The 14,124-nt window shown below is 45.0% G+C and overlaps 1 protein-coding gene across 3 annotated transcripts in view; it reads right to left on the bottom strand.

Annotated features, from left to right (window-relative positions):
* LOC138292879 (volume-regulated anion channel subunit LRRC8E-like) overlaps positions 1-14,124 on the bottom strand; it is a 118,203-nt gene that overhangs the window by 67,669 nt on the left and 36,410 nt on the right. Inside the window, exon 1 of one of the 3 annotated variants that reach the window (XM_069231728.1) lies at positions 8,112-8,152. The exons of the other annotated variants lie outside the window; for them this stretch is intronic. The gene's annotated coding sequence lies outside the window, so the exon portion shown is untranslated. Of the gene's footprint in view, positions 1-8,111; positions 8,153-14,124 lie in introns of those variants that run through there. 3 annotated transcript variants of the gene reach the window in all.

Here is a 14,124-nt window from a genome sequence, read left to right as displayed (position 1 = left end):
TGAAAGTGTAATAAAAGCCTTGGTCTAGGTATTAAATGAGTTGCTGTTTAAAATGAGACACCACAAGACCGAATACTCCAAATAACACAGAGGTTATATCAGAGTCATTGTAAACCCTACCTGTATCAGCAGTCCAAGAGCGCTAGAAGAAACAAGCTATTTATCTGAACAAGCTTACACCTTGATACACTATGCTTTCAAATATTGTGCATTATGAAGCCAGTTTGTGGCTAGGTCTGAAAGAGAAAATTCCATTTAGGCCTGGCGTGATAGGGATGCTGTTTACTAAATCTACTGTTATCAATTCTTTAGAATACAGAGTGCGCTAAAGGAATATTTCTAGCTCACCTCATGCTATTGCTGACAGCAACCTCATCATGAAACGCCAGATCAATGCAGTCATCTCCACCAGCTTCCACACCTTCTGCCTGCTCCTAAAGATCTTCAAATGGCTCCCCATCAACACCAGAAAAACAGTCCCTCAAGCCCTAGTTACCAGCTCCCTGGACTATGGCGACAGGTTCAATGCAGGAATCACCACACAGTGCCTGGATGGGACTCAAAATTAATGAGAACACAGCCGCTAGACTTATCTTGTACCTCCCCAAAGGGACCCACATCATTCCTTACCTCAGGAACCTCCACTGGCTCCCAGTCCATAAACGAAGCCACTTCAAGATGCTTACACACGCCTCTTTCACGACATAGTACCAGAATAAATTAACCACCGCCTGAACTTCCACAAACCCTCAAGACACCTGCACTCTGCTTCCCTCACACACAGACACACACACACACCTGCTGCAGCTACAGTGGAGGACTTTCCTTCTCCTACTTTGCAGCCAAGCCCTGGGATGACCTACCCCTTCACCTCTGGACAGCACCCTCCCTACAGGAATTCAGAAAGGGACTAAAGACTTGGCTTTTCAACTGAGCACATCAGGAACTCAGCACCTGGGTACTCTTTCGGGTGATGAGCTGCGCTTTCTAAATACAAGTTAATTGATTGATGTATCAGTCCGCCTCCTATGGCGTGCTTGCATCACAATGCATGAGAAATTGTTTTACACCTAAAGCGTACACTATATCACCACACATTAGTTCTGTATTTCATACATGCATTGTATAAAACAATAAATATTTTGATTTGTTTTTCAGGGAAAGAGTAGTGAATGCCCCGAGTTCACATGTCATGCAAGAGTAACAGACAAACACAGTACATCAGTTAAAAAAAATAAAATAAAAAAGAAGGTAACTGAAGACGCTTAAGTCACAGGTACAAATTCCCAGTAGAGAAGGGGAAATGTTGGACTTGTGTCGAGCTGGAGTGAAATAGGCAGACTAGGTGGGCCTCATCAGTCCTTATCGGCCTTAAATGTTATGTTTATGTGCAAATAAAGGGTCCCTCTGGGTTTGTTAGACAGCAGCACTAGTTTCCTCGCCAGAAAGCTACCACTGATAATTGAAAATTACTGCTGATAGTCCTCACCCTAGGGATCACTGTGTTAATAGCAAGACTATAAATCCAGCCAGCAGAAAAGGTATCTGCTCCTCACACCACTGTCACTTTTTCCATTCTGCTAGATTTGGCCAGATCTCCTTAGATGGGGAATAGGTGGGGAGGAATTTAAATGGGACACTGATTTCCATAGCAATATGTGTTACTAGAGTACAGACTCCTTTTTATAAAGAAAAAGGAAAAACAAGCAACCATGCACAGTATATTACTTTAGCCAATAAACCCATGCTTTTCATTAACAGCTTTCAAATGATTTGGGTCAGGAATATCAAAGGCAGAATATCGAAGGGTGGCAATATCATGATCAGAATATCGAGGGAGAAAATATTGAAAGGTAAGTTGATATAGATTTTCTATACTAAACTCCACATATGTACCTCACTTTGTGATTGTATATATCTTCAAGGTACTCCAGTTAAGATGAGTAAATCCATACCCCCTTCTGTTCACTTACCTCTTCGATCTTTTGTCCCTCGATTTTCTGGGCAAGAATTTGTGACTTTTAATATTATGCCTTCAATGCTCCATACTACATTCATTTCAAGTTCATACAGTCTTGTACCCTGGCAGGTATGGTGCATGTTGCACCTGGCCCATTTTGCGGGGTCATCCACAGTCTTTTTGCCTCCTACCTCCTAATTTTTCTGACCAGTTTTTGTTGGCTTTAAGACTCTGGGCACTTTACCACTGCTAAAACAGTGCTAAAGTGCATATGCTCTCTATGTAAATGGTACTGTGGATTGGTTTATCCATGATTGGCATATTTGATTTACTGGTAAGTCCCTAGCAAAGTGCACTAGAGGTGCCCAGGGCCTGTAAATCAAATGCTACTAGTGGGCCTGCAGCACTGGTTGTGCCACCCACATTAGTGGCCCTGTAAACATGGCTCAGACCTGCCACTGCAGTGTCTGTATGTGCAGTTTTAAACTGCCAATTCGAATTGGCAAGTGTACGCACTTACCAGGCCTAAACCTTCCCTTTTACTACATGTCAGGCACCCCTAAGATAGGCCCTAGGTAGCCCCAGGGGCAGGATGCAGTGTATGTTTAAGGTAGGACATATACTAGTGTGTTTTATATGTCCCACCAGTGAAATACTGCCAAATTTGGTTTTCACTATGCAAGGCCTATCTCTCTCATAGATCAACATGGGGGCTGCCTTTAAATATCCTTAAAGCGCAGATTCCCTTTGAGAGCAGATAAAAATACATCATTTAGTGAAGTTGGTTTTTAAATTGCCTGTTTGAAAATGCCACTTTTAGAAAGTAGGCATTTTCTTGCTTAAACCATTCTGTGACTCTGCCTGTTTGTGGATTGTCTGTCTGGGTCAGTTTGACAGTTGGGCTGTTTTGCACCTCTCTAGACAGTGACACAAAGGGGGCGGGGTGTAGCCTGCATATCCTGATGAGCCATCTGAGCTAGAGGGGAGGGAGGAGTGGTTGTTTACACCTGAAAGGACTGTGCCTGCCCTCACACAATGCAGTCTCCAACCCCCTGGTATGTGTCAGGGGCCTGGCCTGGACAAGGAAGGATCTCACAAACACTTGCGACTGTGCTTTGAAATTTGCCAACTTCAAAGGTAGAAAGGGGTATAAGAAGACCCAAAACACCAGACTTTTAGAATCTTTCTGGAATCAAGAAGAACCCATGCCCAGGAGAAGAGCTGAAGAGCTGGAGGAGGAGTACTGTCCCTTTGCTGGATTGCTCCGTTGGACTGGCCTGCATTTGCGGCTTCTGCCTGAAAAGAGTGCAAAGGGTGAACTTTGCTGTGTGTCCTGCTTAAGAAAGTTTTCCAAGGGCTTGGAGTAGAGCTTGCATCCTGTTGGAAGTCTCAGGGACACCAAAGACTTCAGTTTCCTCAACCTGCAGCACTGGGAACTGTATGTTTTTTGCTGTTCAAGAGGAGAAACCACGGTGCCGCCGCCAACGAAGCTGCTGGCCTGCACCGTGACCTGCCACCGCCACACGAAGCCACGCTACCCCACTTCACACTATGACCCTGGTCTCACAGATGCCGTCATTGGATGACTTCACTAAGGCGCTCCTCGTACTGCCACCTGTGGGCCCTGCACTCGGGCATCGCCTGCTCACACCGCAGCCTGAGCATCCCCGACGGAGATGCTCCTGCTGACACCGGTGCTGCTGCCTGCACTGTGGACACCGCTCGTGAGGAGCACGAAGCACCGTCCGGTCCTGCACCGCAGCCCCGGTCGACCGACGCCAGCACCATCGACTACAATGTTGTCACCAAGCATCCTTGCCTGCACTGTGGCCTGTAGACACTATTCGTGAGGGTCACAAAGCACCATTCCTGGCTGGCTTGGGCTTACCGACGACAGCGCTTCAGCAACGTCAACGCTGCTGCCTGCAACGAGACCTGTGGACAACGCACGTCAGACCACCCCGCTTCACACTGCAGCCCTGGTCTCACCGACACCACTGGACGACCGACACTGAGCCGCACCCCCACCCCTGTTTTGCACCGCAGCGCCAACGCCATCCACGCCAGTGCTCCTGACTTCATCAGCCCGGAGATTGATCTGCAACGCATGTGACTTCAAGGGCCAAATGACTCCCGTACCAATTCCGGAACCGACACCAGCGACGCCGCTCTTCGTAGCTCACCGTGAGGATCATGATGTCCTGCAATTCCAAAGGTACTGTTAACGAGTCTCCCCGACACCGTAGCTGGCCCGCGACGCCACGGCCGGCTTGAACTGTTGGTTTTGTTGATCACAACGCTGTGATAGCCCAGGTGGAGCTATCAACTTCAAGGAACTGTATTTTTGAGTAAACCTTGCAAAATTCATATCTTTAACACTGTATGCTGGATTTTTATCGTTTTGATCTTGTTTTACACAGATAAATACTGGCTATTTTTCTAAAACTGGTGTGGTGTCCTTTTGTATTGTTTTCACTTATTACTGTGTGTTATGTGCAAATGCTTGATACGTTGCTTCTGAGATAAGCCTGACTACTTGTGCCAAGCTACCAAGGGAGTGAGCAGGGGCTATCTAGGCGGGTATCTCCCTTATCCTGACTAGAGTGAGGGTCCCTACTTGGAGAGGGTTCAAACTGACTGCCAACTAGACACAGCATTTCTAACAGTGCAAAAGAAAGACACCTTTCCCTTATAGAGAAAAACGGGCCAATTGCATGCTAAGCAAATTTAAAAGGAGTCAGATTGGATACTGGGCACCCTATAGTGCAGCTATCTGCGCATACTCATGTTTCCGGCCTTTCTTAGGATTCAAAACGGAGACCTTAATTTCTATTCCATCAGCTCGTTCATCTGAAGCTCTTATGGTGGCTATTGCTGGGGATTCACGGTGTTTCTGTAGAAAAACTGGTGCAGTTATTCGATGATTTATTTGGGTATTCCAAGGATGCTTGCAATGGCCTTTCAAAAATGCCAGGCCCCTCCGAAATGTATGTGGAGCGGGATGGTCCACGATCAGGTTTGTTGGTTCGACACGTTCCTAAAGATTACAGTCTTTTGTTTTTTCCAGAACTGTAGACAGTTTATTTGCACTGTAAAGGGGAAATCATGTAAATTTACTTTGTACAGTATGGTCAACCAGCAGTATGGCCTTTTGTTACTAACTCTATACCTTTCACATAGATTTAAAAAGGAGACTGGTGTCTTATTCATCTTGTGATGATGTATTTCAGTGTATTCAAATTTGTTCCAGAGATGCTCTCTATAGGACTCAAGTGTCCTTCCCGCGCGGTGTTTGGCTTTTTACCCTGTAGAGGACCACTCTGTGCTTGAATATTGGTGCCCGACACAGATCCTTAACAGCCAGATCCATATCAGATGTTCAAATTAGCTACTGAATATGTAAATGATTTCCATTTAGATTCACTGTATGCAAATTTAGCTTACTAAGATAGTCTGAAAAACATGCATGAATCTGGCACATTCTGGGCCTATATTGGACATTATCGGGATGGATGATTTTAGTGTCCAAGACAGGATAATTGAGGAATTGTTTCTGAACATATTTGGAGCCTGTTTCCCAGATAGTCTTAAGTATGATGTACATAAGCCTAAGTGAAATTTCTTCTCCACTAGAAATCCGTGGATGGTTTCTGTAGCAGGTGACAGGGATCCCCGTTTTCTGAGGCTGAAACATGTCTTTGTGTTGTTCTGTATCCTCTGCACGTTCAGAACTTTTTCCCTTACAAAACACTTCGTTAAAATATATAAGAGGCTTAATCAAACACCAGTGCTATCCCTAACCATATAGTAAATTAAATCTAACAAGGAAACTTAATACAAGTTCATAACATTAAATAATTGGCCTCTGTCTAACCCTGGGACTATACCTAATCTCAAATTAAAATAAATATTTTTACGTTTTTCCTAGTTCACTGTACACAACTTGAACACTAATCCGAACCATGAAGTGAAAACATATTAATAAATCAGTTAACTTGAACTTAATCCCGATTCTAGCCCTAAAATAAACAAAAATAACTTGGATTGCCTAAACCCAATTGAAACGCTAACTCTAACCCTGCTTTATATTAAATTAAAGGTCAGTTTAACCCTGCCCTAAAGTTAACCTAAATTCTAAATAAATGTATTTTGATGTAAGAATATAGGTAACCTTAAACTGACCCCAAGGACAACTCTAACACAAACTCAGCAACCTTACTGTAAAGCTAATCCTAACCCAAATGTTAATTAATTTACTTTAATCGAGTCATCTTGTCATAAGTGTAATACAAACTCTTTAATATAGTTTATTATGAATAATGACAGCTGCGCACGAGTTAAAGGAACGGCGATTTGAATGTAGTGACTTTAACATAGTAGATTCGAAGCAGGAGAGATGCACTTGAGCGTGTGCCAGACAGACGCAATCTTATTTCTCGACTAAAAATGTGCTCTGCTGAAGCATGTGCATATCATGCACGCACACTTTATATCTAACTTTATAAATCTATATAGGGGTCTGTATATATATATATATATATATAAAGAGATTTTTCACTGAAAAAAATAAGTTAAATGAGTTATGTTTGAGGCTCAAACGTATAAAACCACTGACATTTTCTGGCAAATGTTTAAGAAAGCATATACCGCAAAACGAATTCATAGTTGATAGCATTAAACAAAAGACTTAACTGAACAACAACATCCCAGACCGCCGATTTAATTTGTGTGTTCGTTCTGAACCATAATTGTGAATTTCAGTTGTTTTACGCGTTTGAGCAAACATAAATCAATTTTTAGCTGTGTCACTTTCAGTATTTTTTTTTTATTATTATTTAAGATTAACTTCGTTTTAAAGTCTTGCTGTGCATTACGTATAGTTGGTGCTCTGGCCCTACCCCCAACCCACCACATCTCCCCAATCCAGGCTGCACGCAGCCTTAGGCAATGTGGTGCGAGGATTGGCTGCAAGGCCACGGCCAGTAATCACAACACCATTGCCGCCAACGCTCACTGTGCATGCACACATTCCGCCAGGCCCCGTGCCCACCCCCCTTGGACTGTGTGCAGCGAGGATTGGCAGACACTATGCTTAATTTGCTGGCTGCCAAATTTCATGCAGAGTTGTTAATCATCACCAAATGCACTGCTGAATGAAACTCTAATTCCTCTGCCATTCATTTTTGATCCCCCTGGACTGATTTGGTAAAAACGTAAAATAATCAACATTGATCTAAACCTCCTAAAAATGTCTGACAAATGTTGTGTGGATTCATTAAACAGTGCCACATGTATTAGGTGGTGAACACTTCAGTAACCTCGTATACCCCCCTACACGAAATTGAGAAAGTAAAAAGTTGGCTAAACATTCCACGTCTGCCAGATTTCATGCTGATCCATCAGATGGTGGCAAAGTTATATGTAAAACAAAAACGTTGTGGCTCACGTCTTTGACTACCCCTAAAAGTCCCAATTGGATCTGCACAAAACCTGAGCTTGTTAACTGACTTAACCTTTGATGCAAACGCAAACAGTGGTAAAGTTATGATGGATGGCTGAGTGTGGAATCAAAGTGCTGCAACTCCCGCAAGAGGCAAAAGATCTCACTCTGTGCCAAAACCTTACGATTTAACTTTCTTCTAGTGCACCCACAGAAACATCATCAGTGGCAGCAGGTCCAGACTGGCCGCCCTCTTGCACCACATTCACAGACCGGAGAGGACAGGACATAAGCCCGGAGGGCATCTCCTGCAGACCTGGCAGGTTAGTCAACAACATGTTGCATTCTGGGCACTGTAGGCGCACAGCTTTGATGCGAAATTCATGTCGTCTAAAAGGACAGAGCAAGCAGAGCCCCTAAACGCCCCCCTCCTCCCCTCCCGGCAACTGGGCAGATGCCCGAGCTGCGAGCCCAGCTGCTTCCGAGCCTCCAGCTCTTTCCCCTCGTCTTTCCAAGTCCACCACCACGTGGGCCCGACCGCTGGGGATGAGCCATGGAAAGAGTGAGAGCAGGAAATGGCGGCTGGGAGCAGCATCCGCCCCTGCTAAGCAGCTTCCGAGACTCGCTCTGGTACTGTCCCATTAAAAACCCGCAGCCCCGCTGGGAAGGGCCAGTATCGACCCACTTCGGAGAATTGTTGGTACAGCTCACCTGTGTACGGGCGGTTCGAGGTCGATCTCTTTCCTGCCCAGTTTGCCTGGTCTACGCCTCCCTTAAGAGACAAACCATCAATCCATACTCGACACCCCATATGAACTAAACATTGCCCGTGCTTGCCGAATAGCTGCGATTGCATAGAATCAACCTTCGCTCTCACGCAGACACCCAGTTAATCAACAGTCTACCAGATTAACTCATCAGGCTCTCTGTGTGTCTGACTAGATCACCGAATCCTAGTTTCTGCCGAATTTGCATTTCTGAAACAAAACGGAAGATATAATCTGGCCATCTTCGGCCCACACGACCACACAGAGCCATAAAGCTAGCAGACCGCTGCCAACGCAACAGCCCTGGGCGTCTTGGATCCATCCAAATGTAATCCAAACATGCCATATCAACACAGCTAAATAACTGTGTAATCATGCTGCCTAAAAAACGTTCTGCACAGGCCGGGCAAAGGACAGCAGCCGACACAGCGCCACAAAAACGTCACAGCCCTTTGGAACACACACATAACCATGCACTCTAAAAAGATCATTGCCTAGGCCGAACTAATTTTACTTTTATATTAACTGACACAATCTTCAATAAATCAGTCATTTAACAAATCACTAACAACCATAAAAAGCCAGAAATAACCAAACGACACACAACCATATGCTAGTGGCACCCAAAAGAATAAAGTGGTATGGTGCTAGGATATTGGTAGAAAGTGCAATAAAATCCAATAAAGCGGGTGACTAATGCTGGAATGTGCTGGGAGGGTGGCATGTGCAGTAGACGAATTACTCTAAAGCATCCAGGTCAGCACACCTGATCATTCATGCACGCCCAGACCAACAGAAGTACAAACAACCACGTGCACGCATACCAACACTTCTACAGGCAATCGTGGCACCCCAGACCATCATTCCTGCAGACACGAATGCGCACTTAAGACAACATACAAGAAGAGCAACACACCATCAGGCATTTGTGTGCAAGCAGAGAAGCACACCTACAGGCATCCTTGCAGACAAAACACCCATAGGAATCCATGCACAGCTGACCGACACCCCTACAAGCATCCTTGCACACGAGATCAAACACACTTACGCGCAGATAGCAGTCCTCCAGGCAACCATGCACACGCAGACCAGGCAGTTCTAGAGCCATCAGTGCACACCAAGTATCCATGCACAAGCAGTGCAACACACCTAGATGCATATATTCACACAACAAGCTCAACAAACACAGCCTGCATCCAGACAGGCAACACGTAGAGACACATGCATTGATTTACGTACATGGGGTGCGTAAATATGTGTAACTACGAATCAACGAAAACTACATAAATATATTTACATACCTAGATTTACTTGTTTACATTTAAATTTGTTTTTATTCCGTTACTTTCTTTGGATTTCCTATGTTTCTTTGGTGGGCACTGCACTACAGATTATGTACTGTTAGTACAGAGTTCTCAGATATGCCCAACAGTATGCAAAATAGGCGTATGATCCGTGTATCTGAAAAAGAGAAGCGAGTTTCTAATTATCGTACGGGAAACAGTGATAATTTGCAACTTAATCACTTTAACGTGATTTGGGGAACGAAGAAAGTGAATAAATAAAGACTTCAGCTTGAGACAAAACAGTACTTAAGCAGGAAACCTCTGCTGTGTTTTGGATAAAAACACGTGCAGCTCCTCTTTCAATCAGGCACGCACAGGCAATTACAATAAATGCTGCCCGGCCCGAGAACCTGATATTCAGCAATGCGCATCAAACGAGGAAACCTAATGCTAGCCGCTAGAGCTAGCAGCACGCCATTCTTTCCCTTCACCACGAACCAATCACAAAGCCTTTATTTCAGCTCCAGACGCTTTCTTTGGCCACAACCCGTGACTTGGCACGAGCCCCGCCAAGGTGCATTACGGCCGCACCTAGCAAGCATCAGCAGAGCCGGTAGGTTTGGCCCCCAGCCTTTTGAGTTTGTCGATGCTAGTTTTGTTTACTCAGGGTTTTTGTAAAACTTTATAGTTGGTGCAGGTGCGGGAAAAAAAAAAAAAAAAAAACAACAACAACAATTATTTTTTTAAATAAAAAAATACACATTTGTATAATAGACTCTGGCATCGAAAGGAGCTGCTTTGTGTGTGCATTTGCTCCTTGTGGTAGGGCAGAATACCGTCAATCACAGTGAAGTTAACCAATAGCTGAAGTGGGCTGCCCCACTTACCCATGCAGTATGCTTTAGTGGGCGCAAGAAAAACATGAAGGACACATTCAAAGACCAATGAATGAAAAGGGACGGCTGAAAGCTCCTAAAAGTAAGTAGATAACACATGTAATTTTAGTAAAATTACTGGTGAGAAGACTGAGATGACTTGACCCTGTCTCGCATGACTCCACCAATGTTCCCTGCCCGCCATGCAGTAGACCGCTCTACTGAAGAGCATCACTTCTGACCCATTAGTGCTTCTCTTGTACATACCCCACACTGTTCTGCCAACAAAACCTAACCTCGAGATGTATTATCTTAGGTTCTTTTAGTTCATCCTCCTTAAAGCTCTATTCATGTACTTTGCACCAGACCTACAGCATCATCATCATCTCTTCTATGGAGCACGTTCAACTTCACCAAAGCAACCCAATCCTGACTCCCAGCATCTTCTCACTTGAAAAATCTCATGCAGCACCCAAAAATGTACCTACACAATATTCTCTACTTTAGAGCCCACACTGTTCTACCAATGCTCCTCCATCCTGCTCTTCTGGAGATGATCTCACACAGCTCTGTTAATACACCTCAATCCTGACCTGCAGCTCTCCTTCATCTCTAGTGTGGCCTCTCTAACACTTATAATGCACTTCGCTTGCTCTTCTAGTGAGAACCTTACACAACTTTACTGAGGAACCTCAATCCTTCTCTTTAAGTGCAGCCTCCAAACAACTATCAATGCACCTCTATACTATGCCTAGTAAATGACTGCTGGGGCTGAGAAGCCTACAGAGGCGGGAGAGGAGCTGCAAGGGACACCCTCCCATCTTGGGCAGGTTCATGCATAGAACAATTGGCCAGGAAAAGGCCACAAAGTGCCATGTTCTAATACTAATGTAAAATATAAAATATTGAAATGTAAAAACACAACAAGGTGTCGTACATGCAGCAAGGTGATGTCTCGGAACATAAACGCAGCACTGTGCCACACTGGCTCATCTGTACTGCACAGCTAAGCAGCAGAACGTGGCTGCATAAAGGACTGTAGCCCATTGGCCACAATGCTCAAAATCCGCAAAACAAATCAAAGAAACAGGGTTTTAAAAGGCGACGCGAGTGTAATAAAATGGACCCACTCTGCAATTTAAAGCTAAGCCTTATTTTGCAAACAGTAATATTATGCCATGAAAGAAGAAGATTGCCGGAGGGAACAGCACTCCAGGAGCGGGGTTGCTGCATTACATTCAGAATACCGGACTTAACCACTACAGTCAAAGGTTTCCCGTGGTCCACATTTGCACGGATCAGCTGTGGCCACACTCAGAGCCAAATATCATATAGGGTATCATCATCGCATACTTGGCAGGGACAACAAGCAGGGTGAGCCTCACCAGTTGTCTCTCCCATGAACTCGCCCTCCACTTCTTGACTAACATTTCAGTATGGGACACAATACCAGAAGAGAGAGTGGTGATCCTGGCACCTTTAGTGTTCCCCTGCTGCAGCACTTCCTTCTCAGGACCTGTGGGTGCAAACAGCAGGGTAGTGAGTGTGGGAGCTACCACAGCATTGTTTTGCTGAGAAAGCACCTAATGGTGCCAGGTGTGGGGAGTGTTACTGTGTAAAGGGGGAAACAGGGTACAGCTGGCAGTTGCCGCTCATGCAGACCACCTAGCTATATGCCCCAAGTACACAGCCTCACACACCAACAGCCTTCGCCAGCATTATTTTGTGGGATCTTGCACTTTCCAGCTGGACTAAATTTCCAGGAAATCTTTAGGTAAACACTTTGCTGCCTACACTCTACAGCACCTCAAACATCTTCCTGGACCTCCGCCACAAGGACTTCCTTGGCGTTGGATCAAGATAAACATCAGTTGTTGCTGATGCAGTTAATCCAAGCGTCAATATGAGACACTGTTTGCTGGAGAGACAAGACAGTTTCTAACCCAGACCCATATCCCTTGATCGTGCCTCCTATTCCTATGATAAACCAGGGGAGCCAGTCATTCAGCCTGGCTCTGAACACCTCAGATGCCTGCAACCTCATCTGTGGAGTTCCTTGAGTATCCTCCCATAGCCTGGCCCTCTTCAATGCATACAGGATGCCTCTGGCCAGTATCATCTGCTTTCATGACATCAACATCCTCTCCAATGCTGATAACATGCAACTCATTCTCACCCACACAGACAAGACCCTCCTTACCTGATCAAGTTCAATGACTGCAAGGCTGAAACTGTCCACTGGATAAAGGCAATCTGTCTAAAGCTGAACACCAACAAGACCAAAATAGTTTTATTCAGGAAGAGCCCTTCACCATGGGCCTCCACCTGGTGGCCAACAGAGCTAGGACTGACAGCCATCCCCACCACCCATGCCAAGAACCACAGAATTGCCATAGACAGTAAACAAGACACGACCACCCAAGTCGACACTGTCACCACCTCATGCTTTAATACCCAGAAGAGACTGAGGAAGATTTTCAAATGGCTCCCAATCAGCACCTAGAAATCTGTCATGCACACCCTGGTCACAAGCAAGCCAGACTACAGGAACACACTTTAGGCCGGGGTTAACGCAACGCTGAACAGAAAGCTGCAAACCATTCAGAACGCGGCAGCCAGACTCACACTCAACCTCCCATGCAGCACTCACATTAAACCACATCTGAAAGAGCTCCACTGGCTCCCCATACACAAATAAGCACAATTCAAACTCCTCGCCCACAACTCCAAAGCACTACATAACAATGGCCCAGCATACCTCAACAACTGCATCTGCTTTCACAAACTTTGCAGGCACCTCAGCACATCTGGACTCCTTCTTGCACACATGCCACATATGAAAAACCAGATGTGGAGGCCGAGCCTTCTTCTACAGTGCTCCAAGAGCATGGAATGACCTGCTGCTACACAAAAGAGCCACCTCTTCAATTCTCAAACTCTGCAAGAAGCGGAAGACCTGGCTTTCTGAGTAGTCCCACTAGGAACCAGGTTTGCCTAGGCTCACACTTGCTCAGCGCCAGGATACCCTCCCTGGTGATAGTGCGCTCTACAAATCTGCATAACATAAATATTGCCCTACCTGTTGGATAAATAGATGCTGGTGCTTCAGTTTTTCTCAAAGTCTCACTACTTCATCATCACTAGGTTAGAAGCGAAGACAGGTCACTGATCCTTCTTAGGGCTCTTCTCAGCTTTTAGTGCAAGCCAAGAAGAAGTGTCCTTAACAGTAACCCTAAGCCACTGAGCAACTAAGTGCAGAAAGAAACTTGTCAACTTCAGTGTTTGCTTAATGTGGAAGGAGGAAACCACCTTGGGAAGTAAAAGTGGATCAGTTCTTAGGACCACTCGATCCCTGTGAATTTGAATGAAAGGTACTTCGGGTACAGGCTGCAGCTTGCTGACTCTCCTAAATGAAGTGAACTCAATTAAAAATGTCATCTTTCAAGAAAGGTATTGCATTGCGCAAGAATGAAGAGGCTACAAGGGTGGCCCCCTAAACTGTGCAAGTACCAATGTTAAGCCTCCACATAGGGACCAGTAGTGCTGTTGGAGGGATTACAGTCTTTAATCCCTCCTTGAATGCCTTCATGAAAGTAATTTTGAAGAGAGAAGCAAGTTCTCTGCCTTGCCTATAAGCAGATTGCTGCTAAATGGAGCCTAAGTGATATGTACTCTAACACAGCCTTGTGAATGCGTAGGGCATGGTGAACACTTTCTTGCACTTGACCCTTCATAGGCTATGTTTTTAGTGTAGCACTAATGCACACATTGCTTCTACTTTCCAGCATAACATGAT

Source organism: Pleurodeles waltl, chromosome 4_2, assembly GCF_031143425.1.
Source record: "Pleurodeles waltl isolate 20211129_DDA chromosome 4_2, aPleWal1.hap1.20221129, whole genome shotgun sequence".
NCBI classification, from domain to species: Eukaryota; Metazoa; Chordata; class Amphibia; order Caudata; family Salamandridae; genus Pleurodeles; species Pleurodeles waltl.
This window is presented reverse-complemented; position numbering and strand designations above follow the sequence as displayed.